At 39.5% G+C, this 25,552-nt stretch overlaps 1 pseudogene; it reads left to right on the top strand.

Moving 5' to 3' along the window:
- The first annotated feature begins 1,531 nt into the window (after positions 1–1,531).
- Positions 1,532–25,552, top strand: part of LOC112174172 — a 29,759-nt pseudogene continuing 5,738 nt past the window's right edge.

A 25,552-nucleotide genomic window follows, 5' to 3' on the forward strand; every position in this document is an offset into this window, starting at 1 on the left:
TCTCAAATCGCCGAGTATAAATATAATATAAATAGTATAAATCCGGAAATCACATCGGAAATAAATAAATAAGGTAAGATAAGCAAAACCAATGACGTGACCCCGCACGCCATAAAATCTTCAAATAATCAAATATCCAAAACCATTTCTGAAAATAACCATCCGCTCGAGAAAGTAATACGATAAATAAATTATAACCTCAGAATCGATTAAATAAATGCATGCATCATTCTTTGAAAAAAATAAAAGTCCACTCACAGTATATGATCAATCCAGACGTCGCTCGGTATTTTCCTCGTACGAAGACTCCTCTCGTCCTGTACGAATAGCACTCGTAAAAATATATTTACAGGACGGAAATTAACTTTACGATAATTAGAAATTGAAATTCATAACGTCCCCCTTCAAAATCCAACTCCTTAATTCACAACGAATCCATCCACAATATTCCAACAATATTCATTCATCGATATATAAATTCTAAAGTGAATTCGAAAGAATTTCGGCGATCGAATTCACGTAAATCAATAATTATTCATTTATACTCAATTCGAAATTCCTCCAATTTCCACCAAACTTCATGTATCAAATTCTACAATCATTATTGGATTTATGGAGCCAAAAATAGTAATTAAAACTCAGCTCTACGGGCCACCACGAGCCACCCACAGTGGCCGCGCGTGGGGCCCACGCGCCACCGGCAAACCACCACCAATAGCCACCAAATTTTGGTAGCACCACCTACTCAACAAACCCAATCTCTTTCTCAACTACAACAAGTTCCAATTTTACCTGGAAGAGCTCCAATTAAGCCGGTGAAAATTTTCCAGAAAAATTCAAGAACCCTAGGATCGGGTTTGATCGATTCGACCTCCACACTACAAATTGGAATGCAAGGCCTTAGGGGAAATGATCTCTAGCAAAAACCCGACCTTCGATGCCGGTTTGGTGACCAGAGATGGCCGGAATCGTCAGAAATCGGCAAAACTCGCAAGTTGCTACAGTAACCTTCCCAGCAAGAAATCGAGCTCCTCCGGCCAAATCTCCCCAAAATACCACCACAAATGCGTCAAGGGGGAGGAGACGAGCTTGGGGATAGCCGGATTTCACCGTGGGTCGGCCGGAGGAGGGAGAAATCGAAGGAGGAAGAATCGGGCTGAAGAGGAAGGAAATGTCGGGGGAGAAGAGAGGGAGAGTTACCGGGTTTCCGAAAATGGAAACCTACAGTGGTAACTTTCCATATATATATATATTTTTTTACCATGAACAGTAACTTCCACATTTTAAGCTATAACTTTCACATACGAACTCCAATTTTTACGTACCACATATGCACGCGCTCGGTTTAACGTCCTCTACAACTTTCATGAAGGAAATTTTCTCAAATTGTTAACCCATAAAAAGTCAACTTCTAGCCACCCCCCTAAAAGATAAAACTATAGCCGCGAATGGTAAAACATACAGTGATTCGTGTAACTCAGTAAAAGGGGTAAATCGGATGTGGGGTGTAACACGCACCGTTAGGCTGACAATGGCGAAGAGGCGGAAGCTGAGTATTTTTGTGCTCTCGTTTCTCAGTTTTGCCTTTTCACTGGGATCTGATGCTCACACCAAGCTACACACTTATATTGCAAAGAAGATAGGTTGTCCTCTTATCTTCCGAAGGTGATTTTCGATTAGTGATTTCGGAATTGAAGCTGTGTTTCAGTGTTCAGTTTATGTTTGGAGGTCTGTGATTGTGAAATATTGGTTATGCAGGACGATGAGCATGACATGGATGTTGATACTGCAACTTCTGCTACTCACAATAGGCGTACCTATGGTTAGTGTACTGTGGTAGAGCTTGACAATAAGAAACATCAATGATGGTCATCTGAATATGACAGTAGCATTAGCATTACAATATTGACAGTAGCTTTCTACAACTATTGTAATAGATTTTCACAATTATGGTAGTGGCGTTTTACAACTATGAAAGTAGCTTTTTACATAATTATATCATTGTTGGACCATGCATACTTTTTATTGAATTTATTTTCTTTTTCCTATTGCAATAGCTTTTTATTTTAGTTGTATCATTTACATTTCCATAGCTTTGTTAGTCTCTGAGAATAGTTTTCTCAGTCTCTGGGAGTAGGTTTTATTCTTCTTGTTTATTACTTTTGACGTTATTGAGAGTAACTTTTGATGATGGTGAGAGTAGCTTTTGTTACTGGTATTTGTGACAGCAGAGTTTGTTGTTGGTGAGAGGAGCTTTTGATATTGGTGACAGTAGCTTTTGTTGGTAAGGATAATAGCTTTTAGTTTTGGAGAGCATAGCTTTTGTTATTGACAGTATTTTTTGTTGTCGGTGACAGTAGCTTTAGTGACTTCGCCAGAAATCTCACCAGCTTTTGTGCTTTTCTGGTGTTGGTGACAGCAGTGTTTGTTGTTGGTGAGAGTAGCTTTTGATATTGGTAACAGTAGCTTTTGTTGGTAGGGATAATAGCTTTTGGTTTTGGAGAGCGTAGCTTTTGTTAGTGATAATATTTTTTGTTGCCGGTGACAGTAGCTTTTGTGACTTCATCGGAAATCTCACCAGCATAGCTTTTGTGGCTGGTGACAGTGTGACCTCCCCGGAAATCTCACCAGCGTAGCTTTTGTTGCTAGTGATAGTAGCTTTTATTGCTAGTGATAGTAGTTTTTGTGATCTCGCCGGAGGTTGCCGGAATTCTCAGCAAGGTAGCTTTTATTGCTAGCCATAGTAGCTTTTAGTATTAGTGACAGTAGCTTTTGTGGTCGCCGGAGTTCGTCAGAAGTTGGCCGGAGCCCCACTGGAATTTGCTGGAGGTCGGCCGGAGACCCGTCGGAGTTAACCGGAGACCTCGCCGGAGAGGAGAGAGAGAATGATTGTTGACTTTTTACTCTAGTGGTATTTATATAATTATGTTGGTTTTTATATTCAAAATATAACACACTTTTTAATCTAGTGGCTTTATAAGGAAAAAATTAGTTGGTGGCCTTATGGCTAAAAGAACATTCAAATATGCACTTATATGTAATTAACCCAAAAAATTACCTAAACAAGTCATTTGTATACCACCACTGATATCCCTTCACTCATGAATCTCATAATCGTTTCACCTTAAAATCCCATCACCTTAGAAATTTCTTGGAACCTTCAAATGAATCAAATCCCCTACCGAAACACTGCTTAAGAGCGAGAGCTCCAAATATCAAGTTTGCCTTCCAGCTATACAAGTCGATATATATCAAGTTTTCCTTTCCTCTAGATCTAATATAAACAACGTCCAGTATAATAGCTTAATACGAATTACCGAATCTTATATCAATCACATATGTAATGATGTATATTCAGATGATGGAGGATGATTTAGGTTCACTATTAATTAGCTGATAATAGCAAATACTAATTAACGTGTTGAATTCCCACACTCATTGGTGCCATTTTTAATTATGAAGTCCGCCTTCGTAAATTTCCTCCGAAGGTTAACACCAAATGCTAGTTTAAGCTTGCTGACTATTTGACTATCTAATATTTGTCATATCCCAATTGCATTAGAAAAACAAATTCAAAATCACATTCCCTTAGTATGCACTATACACATCACAAATGCTTAATTTGATTTCGTCAAAGTAAACGAAACTTACGTACTCAGCTATGCCTTCTTTCAATCAATTGTTTCTGACAATTAATTGAAGCAACACATGTATTTTATACCAATACATGCATGTGTTTCCTAGCTAGAATCAGAATTTCCGGGTCAGCCGGCTGTTTGGCACCCATCCTAGCTTTGTATAAATGTCATCTTAGAATCTTGCAGAGGATCACAATTAGAAATAACATGAAGAAGACGAAACCAACCAACTACCTAACTTGTTCTTTCTTACCCTTCCTTGTATCTCTTAATTTTTCCTTGGCCATAGCCGTTGAGCAGAACACAAGTACTATCGCAGTTAATGTCGGTGTAATTCTTGATGATCTTGATTCAATAACTGCAAAAGTTTGGTTAAGCTGCATCAACATGGCCCTCTCAGACTTTCATACCTCTCCTGATTCCAGTAAGTCGGCGAGGCTGGTTTTGAACATTCGGGACTCTAGAGCAGATGTTGTGGATGCAGCTGCCGCAGGTGCTTCTCTTTCTCCATCTCGTGTTAATTTGAGTTTCATTCAGACTTTTTGCAATGACTTTTGCGCTCAATTTCTAGTTAGCTAAAGCATGGTGTCCAGTTTTAACTCTTTCATGTATAATACTGTATAATTTAAGCTATCTCTTCATTTAGTTGGTGGCACAAAGTTGCAACTTGTTATGTCCTATTTCTCTTTGGATTAATTACAAAATGTACCCCGATCTATGAGGTCATTTTCACTTGAGAAAAATATACAAGAGAAAATTAGAAAAAAAAACTCAAAAAATAAGCTCCTATATATTAGGAAAAATCTATTCCTATATTAATCTAAATCCATTTACATAATTAAACATTCCTTATAGATTTTAAGTCTATAATTATGATTTTTCTTGTTTTTTTAGTTTGACTATTTTACCCTTCTGATTGAATAGGAATATTTTACCTCAAATATAGTTGTTGACTTTTAGTAAAATATTCATTTCACCTCATTTACCGGAAATGAAATATAATAATCCAACACCCTTGTCATTAACTTTCACTTGCTAATTTTGGTATTTCTAGATGAACCATAGGCCTAACTGTATAATTTTTTCCTATTGTACGTATATGTGTTAAATATTATGTGAGTTTTAACATAAGCAAATGATTTATGTACCTATCATTTAGGAGTTCACAATTTGTGCCTATCAATCAGGGAATAACTTAGGTAGAATGAACCATTGGTAAAAGGACGCGGCTATTGCCACCCTACCATTTTCTTAGTTCACCCTACAAATACTTGAATTATTAAAAGACTATATTACCCAACTACAAAATGACTAATAAGTACACTAATTTTCTAAAATCCAAATATGTGAGGAAAAATAAATACATACGTAATTAATAAATACAAAGATTACTTAATTTCTCATTGGATAACATTAATCTTTATTTTCTCCACCCAAATTTGAATTTATTACTTTTTTTTTTATCTTTTTGCTGCCTCATCATCGTGAATTCGTTAGTCAATTCACAAAACCATTAGTGTTAACTTTAACAAAATCTTTGTAATACTATTTGTGAACACCAAAAGTAAAAATTTAAAACACAAAAAAAAATAAAAATCAATCTCATCTTCATTGCTCATAGTTCTAGACTTACTAATGTTTTTTTTTTTAAGAAACGTACTAATCTTTTACATGGATTGAAATAGAGAACACTGAAATTGAAAAAAAAAAAACAAAATTAAAAAAATGAAGGTAAAGTAGATTATGATTTAATTTTTGAAATAGATTATGGTTTTATTAGGAAATTTTAATATATTTTAGTTTTTTATTGGTATAAATTAAATGAGAGATTTTCATTAAAAATATTTTTTTTCAATTGGATATGTCATGAGGATATTTTTGGAAAGAGAAATGGTTTAGATAAGTAAATTTAATAATTGAAATTAAAATGTAGGATGTAATGAGCAAGTAGGGTGAACAAAGAAAATGGTAGGGTTGCAATAGCCGCACCATTGGTAAAATTGCATAATTTTGTCTATCATTCAGGTGTTAAACATCGTGTGAGTTTTAACATAAGCAAATGATTTAGGTACCTATCATTCAGGGAGTTCACAATGTGTATCTAAATCATTCAGAGAATGACTTAGGCACCTATAATTCTAGCTTTTGAATGTGGAGATTACATAACCTCCAAACGAGGTATTGATTTAGATTAGGCTTTTGAATGTGGAGATTACATAACCTCCAAACGAGGTATTGATTTCAATTGCTGGAATCAAGAGTTGATTAATTATGGGCAATGTCTTTGTGCAACCGTTTCAAGACTTGCATCTGCAGAAAGTTTGGGGATGGTGGCAGCTTTAGTAATTCTTAACAATAATGGGTTTTAATATTTATCCTATTTAATAGGTTTTTTTTTATAGATAAACCTAATTAATAGGTTTGGGCGTATATTAAAACAATCTTATAGATGGGTTTAATCTAAAAGGTGTGTGTGAATTTGAGTGTCGAATCAAATTCCTGAATATACAAACAGTACCCGAACTAAGGCCCACTCTTAACTATAGTACCCGACTATGCAAAATTATCATTTTGGTACCTCAAATTTGAAGCCCGACTCAAGAATGGTACACACCGTCCATAACAGTGTTAAGTCTTTTGCCATTAGTCATTTTTTTAGGGGTAATTGGGTCACTCCATCTTAACCGAGACTTTTTATTTTTATTTTTTTCCTCTCTCTCTATTTCTTATACATAGCAGCTTGATCTCTCTCTCCCTCATTGTTCACCTCTCTCTCATTCTCTATGTGCAACCTCCAACTCATCTCACCGAAAGACGAGATCAAGGTCATGGATGCGATCAATCGTCTTCATATTGTGATACCCCGGAAATTCGTAATTATTTTCCGAGGATTTTCCGGAATTAATTTTATGTTTATTGGGCGGTTTCGTGGCTCGTGGATGGAGCGGAAGTGTTTCGGACGAATTTCTATTCGGAAAGTGTGACTTTAGGGATGGCGCAAAGGTTGACTTTTTATTTGTTGGGATTCATCGAAAACTTCTTCACGAAAGTTGTAGAGCGCGTCGATACGAGTTCGTGGATATGTGGAACGCGAGAATCGGAGTTCGTATGAGGAAGTTATGGCCATTGGAAAGAATTTCCATTTTGGTATAAATAGAAGTTTCCCAAGTTGGAAACTTACTATTTTCATAATTTCCTTTTCCGGAAACCATTCCTTTCTCTCTCTTCTCTCTCGTTCGCACCTTCAGAATCGAAATTATCCGGCTGACCCAACCCGAAGCCGGACGATCCGACCCGACTTTTCCTGTGAACTGCGGCGGTCTCCGGCGACGAAACTTTCCAGATCAGTTCGTCTCCTCCGTCTGGTCATCCCTGTGGTGTCCTTTAGCACCGATTCTCGGTGGTGGCGGCGGTAGAAGGCGGTGCAGGTTGGCGTTTTCGGACCCGGTTGGAAATCCTTGTTCCGACATCGGCGAGGCTTCAAGTCTTCTTGGTTGAGCTCAGAGCAGCCTCGTTGATCGATCCTTGGTGGTTGTTTGGATCGATTCACGTGAAACTTCGATCAACTCAGATTGGATTACTGTTCACGGCTTGTGAGGTAGTTTTCGATCCCTTAAGCTTGTTTTCTGACTTCGAGCTAGTTGTGAGAATTCACAAGCATGCTTAGATGAAGAACTTTGATGTTGGGAGTTTTGTGAAATATTGAGTTTTGGCGCGTTCCGGCCACTTAAGGAACTGTTTTTGGTATTATATATGTTCTACTCGTTGATACAAGCGTTTCGATATATAATATGTAAATTTTGGAGTTCGTATGAAATCGTTATGATTTTTGCAGTTTCATACCGATCGATTTATTCTATCTGTGAGGATTTGAGTGTCTGATCGACTTGTGGTTTGGTCACATCGATCGTGGACATATTCCGGAGACTTTGGGAGGTCTCGGATGTGGTTTTGCCTCGATTGGCTCCACCTTGGGGATTTTAGTTCAATATAGGGGTTTCGAACCTTAATCAAATGTGAATCGTTACTTATTTGAGATCATTGGTGATTAGTTGCTTTTAAAGGTGAATTGGACGAGTTGTTGGTGATAGTGTTAGTTCGGTTCTGTATAGAAGACGCAGCGGGAATCTGAGGTGAGTAATCTCACGAAGTTCATTCACGAACGGGTTGACCTTATTGTTTTGAGAGTTATGTAGTTAACTGCAAACTATAGTTGGTATTAGTGGCCTTCCTGAGTGAATGACCACTTATATATATATATATATTTACGTGGAATATGTATATTCTTGTGGGTTGATGAGTGAATTGAAGCAATAGGTATTGATGGGTTTCATTCTATTGTTTTGGGGCTTGACTTTTCGGGAAACATTGTGTGGGAATTGGGAATTTCTATTGTTTTGAAAAGTGTCAAGATTTGGTGTGAGTTGCTTTGATGTGATTTGAATGTTTTGATCTAACGACCGGGGGTTGGAAGATCTGAGAGTCGTAGGTTATGATTTCTCCTTTTTGTTTGATTTAAGGTTTTGATCTGACGACCGGGGAGGTCTGATGATTGGAGGTCACGGGGTGACATCTCCTTTCGTGTGAGTTGAGTAACTTTTGGGTCCTGAGTGACCATTTTGAAAGGTTTTGATCTGACGACCGGGGAGGTCTGAGGATTTGGGGTTGCTGGGAGTAACCTCAGGCATATATATCGGGACTTCACACCTTTGGCCGGGTTTGTGGATACGATAAGTTAGAGCTCTAGTCTGTTGCCATAGTACATCATGGGGGGTAGTGGGGAGCTATCTGATGCTCATGAATACGTGTTTTTAAAAGGGAGTTTCAGGGATTCTTTCTTTTAAATGTCCTGGGAGGACTTGTTTATCATATTTAATTGTCAGAGTTTCAATTATTATGATTTTGTCACGGGGTGACTTGTGTTGATTTGGGAATGTGTTTTAAAAGGGAGTTTCGGGGATTCTTTCTTTTAAATGTCCTGGGAGGACTTATTTATCATATTTAATTGTCAGAGTTTCAATTATTATGATTTTGTCACAGGGTGACTTGTGTTGATTTGAGAATGTGTTTTAAAAGGGAGTTTCGGGGATTCTTTCTTTTAAATGTCCTGGGAGGACTTGTTTATCATATTTAATTGTCAGAGTTTCAATTATTATGATTTTGTCACGGGGTGACTTGTGTTGATTTGAAAATGTGTTTTAAAAGAGAGTTTCGGGGATTCTTTCTTTTAAATGTCGTGGGAGGACTTGGTTATCATATTTAATTGTCAGAGTTTCAATTTATATGATTTGGTCACGGTGTGACCTTTATTGTTTCTTTTGGGAAAAGAATGTGCTGTTTTGGGAAAACAGGGTGTGTGTTTCTTTTACGAGTTAATGGGTTTCCTCGTTAGGGGAGTTGTGCATGTGTGGTTTTGAGTTACTCATACGGGCTTGCAAAAGCTTACGGGGTTTGTTGTGTGACAACCCGGTACACCATTCAAACGGTGTAGGGGTTAATCCTGCAGGTCAGGGTAATCGTTGCTGAAACCGAGGTAGCAAGCTAGCAGCTTTACGGTAGGAAGCCAATTTTGTGACTTTACCGTTATTTGGACTTCCGTTGTAGTGAGCTCTGAGGAGCATTTACGTTTATCTTGTTGTTGACAATTTAATTCATAAGCTTGTGTAATATATAACTCTATGGAGCGAGTGTATATTAACTTTGAGGGTTCAGGGCATCAATATGTGTGTAAGTTAAGGGGAAAAAGATTTCAGGTATTTTGTATTGATGGCTGAACATTTCACGCATATATAATTATGGGGTTATATATCGATTTATTGTGTATAAAATCAGGGGCGTGACAGTTTGGTATCAGAGCGTAAGGTACATATTTGGTGATAATCAGTACTATCCGAGTGATGGCCCGTCTGCAGCGGATCCCCATTTGATGCTCTTCAGTATTGATATAATCATTGGGTATGTAGGAGTGTTGATTGTGGGTTAGAATGTAGAATCGTCAGAGCATTGGTTTGCTCTGTGAGTGAAGTTGTGAACTTTTGTTTAGGTTCCTTGAGTTTAGTCTTTTGAGGAATGGGAACCTCTGGATTGAACTCTGGTGAGGTGATGAGGATTGTTTTCGGGGAAAACTATATTCTTTCGTACGAGCTTAGTTGTTAGATTGTTGAAGTCATGTTGTTTGACTTATGCTTGCGTTTGGAGGTTTTGCAAGTATTAATCAATTGTGTTTTGCTTCTTAGGTGATGGATTCACAGGGAGGCAGAGCTAGGGGTCGAGGTAGACCCAGAGGCAGGGGTAGAGCCCGAGGTAGGGGCAGGATTCCTCCACCGGTGGAGGAGATCTTCGAGGATGAGTTCGAGGCGTCGAATGTTGAGCTTCCTGTTCCACCTGTTGTGGAGGTTGCGAATGTGGTGGATCCCACTCGTTTGTCGAAGTTGGCAAAGGAGATTTCGAGGTTGGGTGGAGTTCCATTCCAGGGAGGTACGGATCACATGTTGGCAGATCAATGGATCGAGAACATGAAGACCTACTTCGAGATGGTCGTCTGCGACGACATTGAGAAGAGAAAGATTGCGGCGTTTATGCTCTAAGGCGATGCACGAGTTTGGTGGAGCGGCACACAGAGAGTCATGGATGTGTCCACCATGACCTGGAATAGTTTTGTGGAACTGTTCATGAAGAAGTACTTTCCGCCTTCTGTGAGGGAGTAATTGGAAAGGGAATTTGTCTCGTTAGTCCAAGGGACTAAGAGTGTGAGGGAGTATGAGGCTGAGTTTTCAAGGTTGTATTGCTTTGTGAGGCAGATGGATGCTGAGAGCTTAGCTTCGAAGTTTCAGTGGGGACTGAATGCTTCAATCCGGCGTGATGTCGCTATTCTGGAATTGAAGACGGTGGAGCTCATTTTCGCTAAGGCCATGACCATTGAGCAGGAGAACCTGATCTTCCAGAGCAGGAGTCGGCTGAGAAGGACTCCCGAAGGAAGGGAAAGGCAATTGCTTAGAGCAATGGAGGGACTGATAATCAGGGTGGGTCTGGGAAGAGGCGCAGGACTCATGAACAGGCACCAGTTATGGAGGCAGCTGCACCTGTGGGACAGGTGGGACCGCTGAGGTGTTTCAATTGTGGCGAGGTGGGCCATACTGCTAGGGGTTGCATGAGGCCGAAGAATGTAATATGCTTTAGTTGTGGCCAGGCAAGGCATTACTCCAAGGATTGTGTCCAGGCACAAGGTGGAGGACAAAGGAATCAACAGAGGCAACTACCTCAGGGAAATGCGAGGGTGTTTGCTGTTGGTCAGCAGGTTGCTAAGGAAGAAGGTACCTCATCTATTTCTGCTTGTGTTGCTAGAATGATGTGTGATAGTTGCGTACTTCTTTCCATGTGTTGTGATGTGTTGAGTTTTGCCTGTTGTCTATAGTTAGACTTTTGAGTGTGGCATGTGTCGTGATGCATCCTTCATTGTTATGGTAATAGAGGGTCTATACCACTTTGATTTTGATGGCAATAATAGGTGATGATTATGTGTGGGTCAGGCGGGGCCAAACCTTGGCTTAATTTGTGTCTCAAGTTGGGTAGACATTTATTGAGTTGTGATGCTTGGGCTTTTGTTGATTTGAGTTGAAGTGAAGGTTTCACTTTCAATTCTTGTAATGCAAGGGTTGCATTATCGAGGAAGTGATGCAGATATTGTTGTGATAATAGGATTCTGGACTCTTGTGTGATCTGTGTGTAGTGTTGCAGTCACAGAGTCTTTGTTGGGTAGTGTGCATGGATGAGATCCATGAAACGATTGGGTGACCACCAAGTGGTGTGGTAAAGATTCCTAGTATTGTGATACTTGATAGGAGCATTTTAATGCGACGTTTTAACTGTTATTTCCCTATATTTTCTGCGTTATTTCCTTAATAAAACTCTGTTTAGGAAAGTTTCCATTCTTCGAATGGGAAAGTTCCTAATTGTAGAAAGTTTCCGTTTTGTAGTTTCTATTTTCCATTTTAGAAAGTTTCCATTTTAGTTTAAGAAAGTTTCCATTTCTTATTTTAGAAAGCTTCTATTTTCAGGTTTTTGGAATAAATAAGCTGAATTGAGTTCATAAATGGAACGAGAAGTTTCATGAAGATGACATGGCGAGGAGAGAATCAAGGAAGAGTTTTTTTTAAAAAAGGAAAATATATTTTCCTTGGGGATTAAATTTGCCGTGTAATACTTAAGGAAAAACAAGGTGACAACGTGGGAATTGAAGATGATTGATTGAGGATTTCAAGGAGAGATTTTCTTGGGAGACTTTTATGGAAAGAAATATTGTTGGAGGAATAATTTGGTGTGATTGCCAACGTGAAAATCAGAAATAATCAAGGAGATGACGCCAAGAGAGATTCAAGGGAGATATTTATGGAAGGAAAATATGTGTGCACCAAGGAAAAGCTAAAAAGGCGTCTAGATTCATCCCTAAATTCCCTAAAGGAATGTTGGCCGAAATTCATGAAGAAAATCAGAATAATTTCAAGGAAATTCGGCAATTAAATATTAGGGAGGTATTTTAGAGAATTATGATTGGTTGGAACACATCACAAGGCTTACGTGGCATTCTATGATTGGTTGGACCACATCACAAGCTTACTTGGCGAATTATCATTGGTTGAAGCTATGTGGAAAATTCTGATTGCTTTGTGAACCCTAGCCATGCTCCTATATAAAACTCCCCCTTTCTCAACATCAAGGGTTCCTCTCCCCCATACAATTTACACTTTAGAAAAAAATCAGAAAATCTTCTTATCATAGCCCTGAGTTTCTCCATCCTCAAGTCATCTCCACGAGTTCAAGCAAGGCCAAGGGAGAAGAAGCATAGCCGTGAGCATCCATCATCCATCTCCAACCTTGAAGCTTGCTTTCGAGATTCAAGAGACCACCACATCAATCGTTCATCACCATCCCCATCTCACGGTGTAATCCGATTCTCCTTTGTAACCTTTGCTTTGAATTTCGTTGGTTATGAACTAGTTGACATATGTGTTTGAACAAATATTAATTTCTGGAATTTTTATGATTAATTGAGAATTTTCAGATTCATATTATTGTGATTCGAGAGTTGCTTATGTGGGTTTGTTTAATTAAATTTGCGTTATAGATAACTTTTGTATTTTAATCTTATGTGGTTGCAAACACTTAGGGTTTCGATATAATTGGTGCTAGGTTTAAGAACATGAAATCGACTTTTCGTTTTGTGTAAACTTGAATCAAAGTAGTAAAGGTTTTGTACAAAGATCGAATTTAATTAACGAGGATTGCAATTAGGTGGACTTTTCCATACTAAGTTGTACACTTGAGTTGATAGCCTTTCTCTATGTGTAATGCGTTAAACATGACATGATTGACTAGCTTTCTAGGGTTTGATTGCATGTTTGATAGGATTAATCTAGGTGCTTTCGCTTAGGTTAATTAGCATTGAAAAGTAAAAAATGGGAATTCATTTGCTTTCGAATGTTTCACATGATCAACTCCTTTCTCATGACTTAGATGAACAATATTAGGGTTTGAATCAATTTTAATCATATGTTTCGATTTTGATCTTTGTTCTCTCATTCCATTTGTGTTTTTATGTTTTTGCATTTTAATTCGTTTGTTTACTTAATTAATTTTCGAAAAACCCAAAAACAAAATCCCCCCTTTTTTAGTAAATAATGTTTATACTTGTGAAAATCTTTGTGAATATTATACTTTGTTGTAATTTTAATTGTTTAACTGTTTGACAATGACAGGTGTACCCTCAATCCCCGGAATAGAACGATCCCTACTTGCTTATACTACTATGATAGTTTTAGGGTTAAATTATGCGCTCGCTTTGAGCGCATCAATACTAGGTAGGGTACCTGTATCCATTATTGAGCTAGGTATGTTGTATAGTGAGACAAGAACAGGTTGTTGAGAAATGAGAATTGGATTTGAGCTTGGTTTATGCGTACTTGTGGGTGTGGTACGTGTAAATTTCGGGACGAAATTTCTTTAAGGGGGGTAGAATGTGATGCCCCGGAAATTCGTAATTATTTTCCAAGGATTTTCCGGAATTAATTTTATGTTTATTGGACGGTTTCGTGGCTCGTGGATGGAGCGGAAGTGTTTCGGACGAATTTCTATTCGGAAAGTGTGACTTTAGGGATGGCGCAAAGGTTGACTTTATATTTTTTCAGATTCTCCAAAAACTTCCTTTACAAAAGTTGTAGAGCGCGTCGATACGAGTTCGTGGATATGTGGAACGCGAGAATCGGAGTTCGTATGAGGAAGTTATGGCCATTGGAAAGAATTTCCATTTTGGTATAAATAGAAGTTTCCCAAGTTGGAAACTTACTATTTTCATAATTTCCTTTTCCGGAAACCATTCCTTTCTCTCTCTTCTCTCTCGTTCGCACCTTCAGAATCGAAATTATCCGGCTGACCCTACCCGAACCCAGACGATCAGACTCGACTTTTCAGGCGAACTGTGGCGGTCTCCGGTGACGAAACTTTCCAGATCAGTTCGTCTCCTCCGTCTGGTCGTCCCTGTGGTGTCCTCTAGCACCGATTCTCGGTGGTAGCGGCGGTAGAAGGCGGTGCAGGTTGGCGTTTTCGGACCCGGTCAGAAATCCTTATTCCGACGTCGGCGAGGCTTCAAGTCTTCTTGGTTGAGCTCAGAGCAGCCTCGTTGATCGATCCTTGGTGGTTGTTTGGATCGATTCACGTGAAACTTCGATCAACTCAGATTGGATTACTGTTCACAGCTTGTGAGGTAGTTTTCGATCCCTTAAGCTTGTTTTCTGACTTCGAGCTAGTTGTGAGAATTCACAAGCATGCTTAGATGAAGAACTTTGATGTTGGGAGTTTTGTGAAATATTGAGTTTCGGCCGGCGGCGGTGCGCCACCGCTTGTGGCGGCGTTCCGGCCACTTATGGAACTGTTTTTGGTATTATATATGTTCTACTCGTTGATACGAGCGTTTCGATATATAATAGCCAAATTTTGGAGTTCATATGGAATTGTTATGATTTTTGCAGTTTCATACCGATCGATTTATTCTATCCGTGAGGATTTGAGCGTCCGATCGACTTGTGGTTTGGTCACATCGATCGTGGACGTATTTCGGAGACTTTGGGAAGTCTTGGATGTGGTTTTGTCTTGATTGGCGCCACCTTGGGGATTTTAATTCAATATAGGGGTTTCGAACCATAATCAAATGTGAATCGTTACTGATTTGAGATCATTGGTGATTAGGTGCTTCTAAAGGTGAATTGGACGAGTTGTTGGTGATAGTGTTAGTTCGGTTCTGTATAGAAGACGCAGGGGGAATTTGAGGTGAGTAATCTCACGAAGTTCATTCACGAACGGGTTGACCTTATTGTTTTGAGAGTTATTTAGTTAACTGCAAACTATAGTTGGTATTAGTGGCATTCCTGAGTGAATGACCACTTATATATATATATATTTACGTGGAATATGTATATTCTTGTGGGTTGATGAGTGAATTGAAGCAATAGGTATTGATGGGTTTCATTCTATTGTTTTGGGGCTTGACTTTTCGGGAAACATTGTGTGGGAATTGGGAATTTCTATTGTTTTGAAAAGTGTCAAGATTTGGTGTGAGTTGCTTTGATGTGATTTGAATGTTTTGATCTAACGACCGGGGGTTGGAAGATCTGAGAGTCGCAGGTTATGATTTCTCCTTTTTGTTTGATTTAAGGTTTTGATCTGACGACCGGGGAGGTCTGATGATTGGAGGTCACGGGGTGACATCTCCTTTCGTGTGAGTTGAGTAACTTTTGGGTCCTGAGTGACCATTTTGAAAGGTTTTGATCTGACGACCGGGGAGGTCTGAGGATTTGGGGTTGCTGGGAGTAACCTCAGGCATATATATCGGGACTTCACACCTTTGGCCGGGTTTGTGGATACGATAAGTTAGAGCTCTAGTCTGTTGCCATAGTACATCATGGGGGGTAGTGGGGAGCTATCTGATGCTCATGAATACGTGTTTTTAAAAGGGAGTTTCGGGGATTCTTTCTTTTAAATGTCCTGGGAGGACTTGTTTATCATATTTAATTGTCAGAGTTTCAATTATTATGTTTTTGTCACGGGGTGACTTGTGTTGATTTGAGAATGTGTTTTAAAAGGGAGTTTCGGGGATTCTTTCTTTTAAATGTCGTGTGTAACATCCCATATTTTCACTTACCCGTTTACTAGTCATTTGGACGGTAAACGACAACTGCTCTTACTTTTTACCCTAATTCGGTATTTTAGTGGCCCTAAAAGATGACTTTTTGTTCGGGTCAAAATTTGAGAAAATGTTCTTCATGAAAGTTGTAGGGGACGTTAAACCGAGCGCGTGCATATGTGGTACGTAAAAATTGGACTTAGTATGTGAGAGTTATGGCTAAAAATGTAGAATTTACTGTTCATGGTAAGTTCTATATATATGGAAATTACTGTTGGTAGATTTCTATTTTTGGAAACCTACCCAACCGGGTAATTCTCCTTTCTCTCTCTCCCCGACTCTTTCTCCCCTCTCGGCCCGATCTCTTTCCCCTCCGGTTTCTTCCTCCTCCGGCCGACCCAGGACGTAATCCGGCCACCCTCAAGCTCGGTTTCTTCCCCTTGTCACGTCTGTGGAGGTATATTACGGTGATTTGGCCGGAGAAGCTCGATTTGGAGCGGAGGAAGCTACAGTGGCAGTTAGCCATTTTTGCCGATTTCCGGCGATTCAGGCCACCTGCGGTCACCATTTTGCCGTCGAAGGCTCGGTTTTCCACGGAGATCATTTCGCCCCTAGCCTCGAATCAAGATTTGAAGTGTAGAGGCAGAATTGAAAATCTAGGGTTCTTGATTTTCTGGGTTAATTTCGCCGGTTGAATTCGACCATTTACAGGTATAATTTGGGAATGTTGTAGTTGAGAAGTTTAATCAGTGTGTTGAGTAGTTGCTGTATATGAAATTTGGTAGCCGGTGGTGGAGGTTGGTGCCCACGCGCCGCCACTGTAGGTGGCGCGTGAGACTGTGTTTTGGCCAGAATTTGACTTCTGTTGTTGATATAATTAGTCAATTATACTTTTAGTTCCATGATTGCAGTTTTAGGATAAAATTGGAGAAGAGTGATTATTGATTTTGATGTTGATCAATGATGAAATTGTTAATTGAATTATGAGAAATCCATCTGTCAGATTTCCTTGATTCGGCCCTAAAGCCCATACCTTAAGAGAATAATATTAGTGAAGAAGATTGGGAGATTTTGGGCAAATAAAGATGATGTTAGGGTTTGGTTTTAATTAACGTAATTTAGTTTTCCATCCAGTAATTACGGTTTACGGACGTTATTTTGTACAGGACGTGAGGAGGATTCCCTCAAGGAGGGTTCGGATCGACGGCAGGCTTAGCCGTACACTGTGAGTGGACTTTTGTTTTAAATAGCGATGCATGCATTTATTTTCTTAAATAATGCTCTAGTGATTATTGATATTACTTTTTGAGGAAATGAATTAATTTTCGGAAATTGATTTCGAATTATATCATGGATTTGCTTTCAATAATGAGTTTCAAAGGTTGGTTTTGATTTATTATATTATTTGATGAATTCCTTATTTCCGAGGTAAATTTCTGGGATTAAGCATATCCCTAATCACCGAGTTAAGCTCCTGGAAGATTTTTAAGATGAGTTTCAATGGAGTTGGATATTCTCAATTGTTTATTGACTTTCAATTTTGGCATCGGGAATGCCTAATTAAGGATTTTGGATTTGGTTGGCTTCTTGGAGATTTTGAGAGATTTTTGGAAATGGGATTTACCTAAACTAAATTCCGGTTTTGGTTACGGATTTGAGAATATCTGGGCATGTGGGACACGCCGTCGATTTATTCCTATTTCTCACTTATCCATTTTGAGATTGAGAGTAATCTTGGCGTGCGGGGTCACGTCGTTGAATACATGGTTTCTATCTCGTGAGAAATATGGGGAAGCTACATGGATTTACTGGTTTTCGATGATTTTTCCTCACCATACGCTGGTTATGTTATTAGGTCTCCTCCTCACTGACTTTGTGTTGGTGAGTGGCAGTTGAGGTAGCTAGTTCTCCTCCTCACCTACTTTGTGTTGGTGAGTGGCAGTAGAGGTGATTTATTCTCCTCCTCACGTGGGTGGCAGTCGAGGTCATTTGGTCTCCTCCTCGCACAATCTATGTGTGAGTGGAAGTTGAGGTTATTAGTTCTCCTCCTCGCACAATCTATGTGTGAGTGGCAGTTGAGGGTAGGTAGAGCCTGAGAGGCTCCATTTCCCGTATGGTGATATCTCTTCCTTATATCTTGCCATTTCTCGACTAGCAGGGCCTAGTCTGATTTCCGTGTAACCAGCGGGGCTGGTTTTATCCTGTTGAGTATCGGAGTTTCGATCTTTCCTCTCGGTTGTTTGTGACTAGCGGGGCTAGTCGGTTTTTCTTGAGTAGGGCTTCTCCTGAATTGTTTTCTGAATCGTTACATGCATCGAGAGTTTTTTTAAGGAAATATATATATGGGAAAGTATAAAATCCACTTGGTTTAAAAATTGTTTATTTTTGTCCACTCACGCTAACGTATTTTATGTACTTTCCCCTGGGCCCTTCGGTTTCAAATGCCCAGTTTGCAGGCGAATTGGTTGAGGTCGGGAGTACACGGAGTTGAGGCATAGTCATCAGCATGGCTTCCGCATCTGTCGTTGAATTAGGTTTTCCTCTTATACCTTTCTATTAGAATTGCTCTGGTTACCTATGGGATTTATGATATTTGAGTTGGGATGCGTGTTTTGTGAATTGGAGACTGATGTTGATTTGGGGAAGCAGGGTGGCTCCAGGAGCATAAGGATGAATTGATTGAGGAGTGTAAATGTTTTCTACAGGTTTGGGTAGCCCATTTTAGGGGAAGTTCCGCCAAATTTTTGGTAGAATTTCTTCTAAGGTGGGTCCCGCAGGGTCACTTCGGATTTCAAGGTGAAATCCGGGGCGGGTCCTGTCAGTTGGTATCAGAGCATTAGGTTGTCAGGTTCTGTAGACTTGATCATATGTAGTTACCGTATATGCTTGTTGTTACTCAGTACCTCCCGAGTGATGGCCCGACTGCAGCAGTTCCCCATCATATACTCTTCGGTGCTGTTGTACTCATCAAGTGTGTACGGTACATATCTTGTTGGTGTTCCTTGGATTCTATGCCTCCTGTACGCCGACCTCATAGGGACTTCGCTACGTGTCGGATTTATACATGTCATGCACCCGTCCCTAGTAGTGGTAGAGTAAGGCTACTCTACAGATTCGAGTTGTACTATGAAATGTGATTCGAGGAAATGTTGTGGTTATTCCTTCCTCGGAGCCAGTAAGTTTGTTGGAACTGGGTTTAAGGCACGAGAACGGAGTTCATTTTCGTGTTTGAGTATCTGAGACGAGCAACTATAGCTTTGGGCTGTCTCTGAATACTTAGAATCAGAATTGTGGTTTGATGTGGGATTAATTGTAATTGTGGTTCTAACCTTGAACCGAGTTACGGGGGATGTGTCATGTAGACGTGGTTGGTGTTGTAAGAGTTATTTTGGATGATACTTTGCAATTTACAAAGGAAACCGGATTGGAAAATTCCTCCATTTGGACACCATGGGCTGTCGACCTGACCATGACTTGTGGACATAGTTTTATTCAAGTGAAGGAAATTGATTTTTGTGGCTTTTTGTGTTATGAATTGATTTTCTTAAGTTTTGGATTGTAGTGAGTATGGAGATGGACAGAAGTGAGTTTTGGAAGTCGTTTTGTGTTTAAATTTAAGTAGGTGGGATGCTTAAAGTTTTTCAATGGAGTTTGGTTTTGATCATTAAAAATTGGGAGTATTAGAATCAACTCTTTGTAAGTGATATTGTACGAATATGTGTCTTTGGTTAATCAATTTCGGTGAAATGGTCTAACACAACTTCGGGGATTGACGGTAGTGACATTGTTGGGTATCCATAGTGGGTCAAACGAATTACTATGTGATATGGAGTTTGATTTGAATTCTAAATCATGGAGTCATAGGAATTGAAATGTAGTAAGTTCTTGATGGAACAATTGATAGATTGAATGATTGAGATTTTGTAAGAGTAGTAAGGACGTGGATTTTCTCAGCTGATTCAGGGAGTATTTTAGGTCATAGTTTGACCAGAGTTCTAAGTTATATTTTGAGTCAAACCCCTTATGGGTTTAACTTGGAATTTGATTGTTAGGTGGTGGGACCACTTTCATATCTTGGTATCGCAGGAGGTGATACGAGATGTTGGATGGGTGTCCTTCATCCTAAAACTGGTGTTGTTTATCAGGGGAGGATGAACCGTGTAGCGAAATTTGGAAGTTGGAACCGATTAAAAATACAAAAAGGGAGTTTTAGAGGTTTTGAAAAGTTTCAGAAAATCAAGGACATTCGGCTCGTCTTCCGACGTTTTTGATCACTTTTATCGCGCATGAAGGTACTATTAGGTGTCATTGGATATCCATTTGGGTGAAATCGTTGAACTTGGGATCAAGAAATAGTTGTAGTGACGCAACTGGGTGTCCATAGCAATTCAAGTGGAAGTACTATGCATTGTGGTTATTATCTTAGTTAAAAATCTTTGAGCTATGGCGAAGGTTTGGTAGTAGTTTCCTTGCGGGGCGACATTAGTCAACAAGTTCCGGGATTCTGGTAGCTTTCAATGATGGATTTCTCGATAAGTCTTTCGAGGACTATGGAAGAATTTCTTTCCTTCTTGTGGACTACGTCGTTGCTTCAATATCTCTTTTTCTTAATGCACGAGTTGATTTTCTTCCCTGCAGTTTTTGGGGTGCTTTACGCTCACATAAAACGATGCGCTTTTGCTTACTTATCAAACCATTTACAAGTTGCTTTGAACATAAGGTTTTTCAGTCACGAATGGAGGTAAACTTTTCTTTTGGGATGTTTGAGTTTGGCGGGGTTGCTATGGAATCGATCAATTATTATGACTGGTAAGGTTTCAGTTTGAGAATCATTCATTTCAAGTATTGAGTTTCTAATCTAGTTGGTCCACTCTTGGATCAGATTTAGAGCATCCTACTAGTGTTGTTGGAGACATCGTAGTCCATTAAAGGATTTTGTACAAACAGGGTTTGGAAATTTCCACAATATCGTATCTGTAATGAAATTGACATGAGGTTTTGTCAGACGGTTGGAGATGTTGCTACTTGGGGCTGGTGAAGTAGTTATAAGAGAGAGTTTTCCTAACTGATTAAGAAAGCTATTTTATTTTGGTTTGATAAAAATTCGAGTCTAGCATCTATTAATTCAGATTGTGGTGCTCTCGGTGATGAGAATTACCTGGATATATGAATTAAAAATATCATTTTGGGGGCAACAGGGATCAATGAGAACGGCATGGATTCAACCGGATTTCAGATATATGACTATTAAAGAAGTGTAGCCTCGGCTAAGAACAACTTGAGTGTGATGCATCTTCTTCCAGATTTGATTCGTTGAGCTGGAGGGAGTTAGTAGTTATAATTTTTGCTTGCACGGGATTTCTAAAGGCATGGTACTTGGCATGGTAGTTAAGTGAGTATTAACTTGTAAGAAATAGTAGTAGTTTGATTGGAGACATTGGTAATTAGTAAATCTCTTGAGACACATTTGATTTAGAAAAGTTTTTCACATTATCGTATTTATAAAAATTTTCGAGTGAGGTGATGTATGTGTGGCCAGTAAGGTAACTATCAAATGAGTTTTCCTCGTTGACTTAGAACGTCTTTTCAAGGCTGGACCAATGATTTTGGTCAGGTATCAGAGTAGCGTAACGGAAGTGTAGTGGCCCCATAACCTACTTGGTTAAGAATTTATGGGTCCGTTTCGAGGTTGACCTTCGTATGTTTGACAACTGTGGGACCTTTATGTGAACGACCTTCGATTAGGAATTTTATGCACAAACAAATAAGGAAGGAAATGTTGTCTTGTGGTAGCTAAGGATGTTATTTGTTTTAGAATTGTCGATCAGCAATGACCATCTTGTGGTTATCACAATGTTGATGGTGAATGGGTTGGATCTTCACTAAGCGACTTTTATGAGAAAGTTATGAATGCTATAATTTTAAAAGGGTGGTTTGTGACGTCAATATCATGTGTTATCTGAGCTAACTATTGAAATGAACTTTCTTTTACACTGGAATTCATGTACTTGCGAGTTTATGGTGCTACATGGTTCAACAAGACAAGTGATTCGACTTTGGGTGTTGATAATTTTAGATTATAAGCATGTCTTCATTGCTTTTGTAGTGGGGATCATCAGAGTTTTGTTGGTTATTGATTTGAGGTTACGAAAAGGAAAGCTTAATCTAAGGAAGAGTTTGATAAGTTTTGAGATTGTGGTGTTAATCAATTGGTGTGCCTTTTCTTTTCTAACCGGCATGAAATTTCGAGGACGAAATTTTTATAAGGAGGGGAGAATGTAACATCCCGTATTTTCACTTACCCGTTTACTAGTCATTTGGACGGTAAACGACAACTGCTCTTACTTTTTACCCTAATTCGGTATTTTAGTGGCCCTAAAAGTTGACTTTTTGTTCGGGTCAAAATTTGAGAAAATGTTCTTCATGAAAGTTGTAGGGGACGTTAAACCGAGCGCGTGCATATGTGGTACGTAAAAATTGGACTTAGTATGTGAGAGTTATGGCTAAAAATGTAGAATTTACTGTTCATGGTAAGTTATATATATATGGAAATTACTGTTGGTAGATTTCTATTTTTGGAAACCTACCCAACTGGGTAACTCTCCTTTCTCTCTCTCCCCGACTCTTTCTCCCCTCTCGGCCCGATCTCTTTCCCCTCCGGTTTCTTCCTCCTCCGGCCGACCCAGGACGTAATCCGGCCACCCTCAAGCTCGGTTTCTTCCCCTTGTCACGTCTGTGGAGGTATATTACGGTGATTTGGCCGGAGAAGCTCGATTTGGAGCGGAGGAAGCTACAGTGGCAGTTAGCCATTTTTGCCGATTTCCGGCGATTCAGGCCACCTGCGGTCACCATTTTGCCGTCGAAGGCTCGGTTTTCCACGGAGATCATTTCGCCCCTAGCCTCGAATCAAGATTTGAAGTGTAGAGGCAGAATTGAAAATCTAGGGTTCTTGATTTTCTGGGTTAATTTCGCCGGTTGAATTCGACCATTTACAGGTATAATTTGGGAATGTTGTAGTTGAGAAGTTTAATCAGTGTGTTGAGTAGTTGCTGTATATGAAATTTGGTAGCCGGTGGTGGAGGTTGGTGCCCACGCGCCGCCACTGTAGGTGGCGCGTGAGACTGTGTTTTGGCCAGAATTTGACTTCTGTTGTTGATATAATTAGTCAATTATACTTTTAGTTCCATGATTGCAGTTTTAGGATAAAATTGGAGAAGAGTGATTATTGATTTTGATGTTGATCAATGATGAAATTGTTAATTGAATTATGAGAAATCCATCTGTCAGATTTCCTTGATTCGGCCCTAAAGCCCATACCTTAAGAGAATAATATTAGTGAAGAAGATTGGGAGATTTTGGGCAAATAAAGATGATGTTAGGGTTTGGTTTTAATTAACGTAATTTAGTTTTCCATCCAGTAATTACGGTTTACGGACGTTATTTTGTACAGGACGTGAGGAGGATTCCCTCAAGGAGGGTTCGGATCGACGGCAGGCTTAGCCGTACACTGTGAGTGGACTTTTGTTTTAAATAGCGATGCATGCATTTATTTTCTTAAATAATGCTCTAGTGATTATTGATATTACTTTTTGAGGAAATGAATTAATTTTCGGAAATTGATTTCGAATTATATCATGGATTTGCTTTCAATAATGAGTTTCAAAGGTTGGTTTTGATTTATTATATTATTTGATGAATTCCTTATTTCCGAGGTAAATTTCTGGGATTAAGCATATCCCTAATCACCGAGTTAAGCTCCTGGAAGATTTTTAAGATGAGTTTCAATGGAGTTGGATATTCTCAATTGTTTATTGACTTTCAATTTTGGCATCGGGAATGCCTAATTAAGGATTTTGGATTTGGTTGGCTTCTTGGAGATTTTGAGAGATTTTTGGAAATGGGATTTACCTAAACTAAATTCCGGTTTTGGTTACGGATTTGAGAATATCTGGGCATGTGGGACACGCCGTCGATTTATTCCTATTTCTCACTTATCCATTTTGAGATTGAGAGTAATCTTGGCGTGCGGGGTCACGTCGTTGAATACATGGTTTCTATCTCGTGAGAAATATGGGGAAGCTACATGGATTTACTGGTTTTCGATGATTTTTCCTCACCATACGCTGGTTATGTTATTAGGTCTCCTCCTCACTGACTTTGTGTTGGTGAGTGGCAGTTGAGGTAGCTTGTTCTCCTCCTCACCTACTTTGTGTTGGTGAGTGGCAGTAGAGGTGATTTATTCTCCTCCTCACGTGGGTGGCAGTCGAGGTCATTTGGTCTCCTCCTCGCACAATCTATGTGTGAGTGGAAGTTGAGGTTATTAGTTCTCCTCCTCGCACAATCTATGTGTGAGTGGCAGTTGAGGGTAGGTAGAGCCTGAGAGGCTCCATTTCCCGTATGGTGATATCTCTTCCTTATATCTTGCCATTTCTCGACTAGCAGGGCCTAGTCTGATTTCCGTGTAACCAGCGGGGCTGGTTTTATCCTGTTGAGTATCGGAGTTTCGATCTTTCCTCTCGGTTGTTTGTGACTAGCGGGGCTAGTCGGTTTTTCTTGAGTAGGGCTTCTCCTGAATTGTTTTCTGAATCGTTACATGCATCGAGAGTTTTTTTAAGGAAATATATATATGGGAAAGTATAAAATCCACTTGGTTTAAAAATTGTTTATTTTTGTCCACTCACGCTAACGTATTTTATGTACTTTCCCCTGGGCCCTTCGGTTTCAAATGCCCAGTTTGCAGGCGAATTGGTTGAGGTCGGGCGTACACGGAGTTGAGGCATAGTCATCAGCATGGCTTCCGCATCTGTCGTTGAATTAGGTTTTCCTCTTATACCTTTCTATTAGAATTGCTCTGATTACCTATGGGATTTATGATATTTGAGTTGGGATGCGTGTTTTGTGAATTGGAGACTGATGTTGATTTGGGGGAGCAGGGTGGCTCCAGGAGCATAAGGATGAATTGATTGAGGAGTGTAAATGTTTTCTACAGGTTTGGGTAGCCCATTTTAGGGGAAGTTCCGCCAAATTTTTGGTAGAATTTCTTCTAAGGTGGGCCCCGCAGGGTCACTTCGGATTTCAAGGTGAAATCCGGGGCGGGTCCTGTCATCGTGGGAGGACTTGGTTATCATATTTAATTGTCAGAGTTTCAATTTATATGATTTGGTCACGGTGTGACCTTTATTGTTTCTCTTGGGAAAAGAATGTGCTATTTTGGGAAAACAGGGTGTGTGTTTCTTTTACGAGTTAATGGGTTTCCTCGTTAGGCGAGTTGTGCATGTGTGGTTTTGAGTTACTTATACGGGCTTGCAAAAGCTTACCGGGTTTGTTGTGTGACAACCCAGTACACCATTCCAACGGTGTAGGGGTTAATCCTGCAGATCAGGGTAATCGTGGCTGAAACCGAGGTAGCGAGCTAGCAGCTTTACGGTAGGAAGCCAATTTGTGACTTTACCGTTATTTGGACTTCCGTTGTAGTGAGCTCTGAGGAGCATTTACGTTTATCTTGTTGTTGACAATTTAATTCGTAAGCTTGTGTAATATATAACTCTATGGAGCGAGTGTATATTAACTTTGAGGGTTCAGGGTATCAATATGTGTGTAAGTTAAGGGGAAAAGGATTTCAGGTATTTTGTATTGATGGCTGAACATTTCACGCATATATAATTATGGGGTTATATATCGATTTTTTGTGTATAAAATCAGGGGCGTGACACATATTATGTTATAATCAAGGAGACAC

This window comes from Rosa chinensis, chromosome 6, assembly GCF_002994745.2.
Source record: "Rosa chinensis cultivar Old Blush chromosome 6, RchiOBHm-V2, whole genome shotgun sequence".
NCBI classification, from domain to species: Eukaryota; Viridiplantae; Streptophyta; class Magnoliopsida; order Rosales; family Rosaceae; genus Rosa; species Rosa chinensis.